Below are 722 nucleotides of genomic sequence, written 5' to 3'. Positions count from 1 at the left end.
GGAGGAAGATGGGGAAGCAAAGAGGGAAAGATAAAGAGGGAGAAGAGGAGAGGAGGGGAAGGGAGAGGGGAGAAAGGTAAGGAAGGAGGAAGGGGAAAGGGGAGGAGGGGAGAAGGGGGAAAGGTAAGAAGGGAGGAGGGGAGGGGAGAGAGAGAGGAGGGAGAGAGGGAGGGAAACCCCGCGGGCGGCAGATGCGCTCGCCCGCCCAGATCACATTAGATAATGGTCAAAACCCAGACGGGATGTTGAAATGGAAAGGACTGCATCCTGGACGTTTGAGGAGGAATAATTAATATTTTCTCGGTGTGGAATTTGTGTTTGATGATGATACAGTTAGCCTTTAACCTGTGAGGGCATTGATGAGCATGAGTCATCTTCACGTTTCGGATTAACCAAGTGGGGCATCACTTTCCACCGGCGTATAACCGGATACGCCCCCCCCCCCCCTCCTCTCTCTCTCTCTCTCTCACACACACACACACAGATATATATATACATATATATACATATATATAAGTATGTGTGTGTGTGTGTATGTGTGTGTGTGTGTGTGAGTGTGTGTGTGTGTATGTATGTATGTATATGTATATATATATATATGTATATATATATATATATATATATGTATATACATATATGTATGCATATATATGTATGTATACATGTGTGCGTATATATATATGTATATATATATATATATATATATATAGAGAGAGAGAGAG

Source organism: Penaeus chinensis, chromosome 37, assembly GCF_019202785.1.
Source record: "Penaeus chinensis breed Huanghai No. 1 chromosome 37, ASM1920278v2, whole genome shotgun sequence".
NCBI lineage: Eukaryota > Metazoa > Arthropoda > Malacostraca > Decapoda > Penaeidae > Penaeus > Penaeus chinensis.
Note: the sequence above shows the minus strand (reverse complement) of the source record.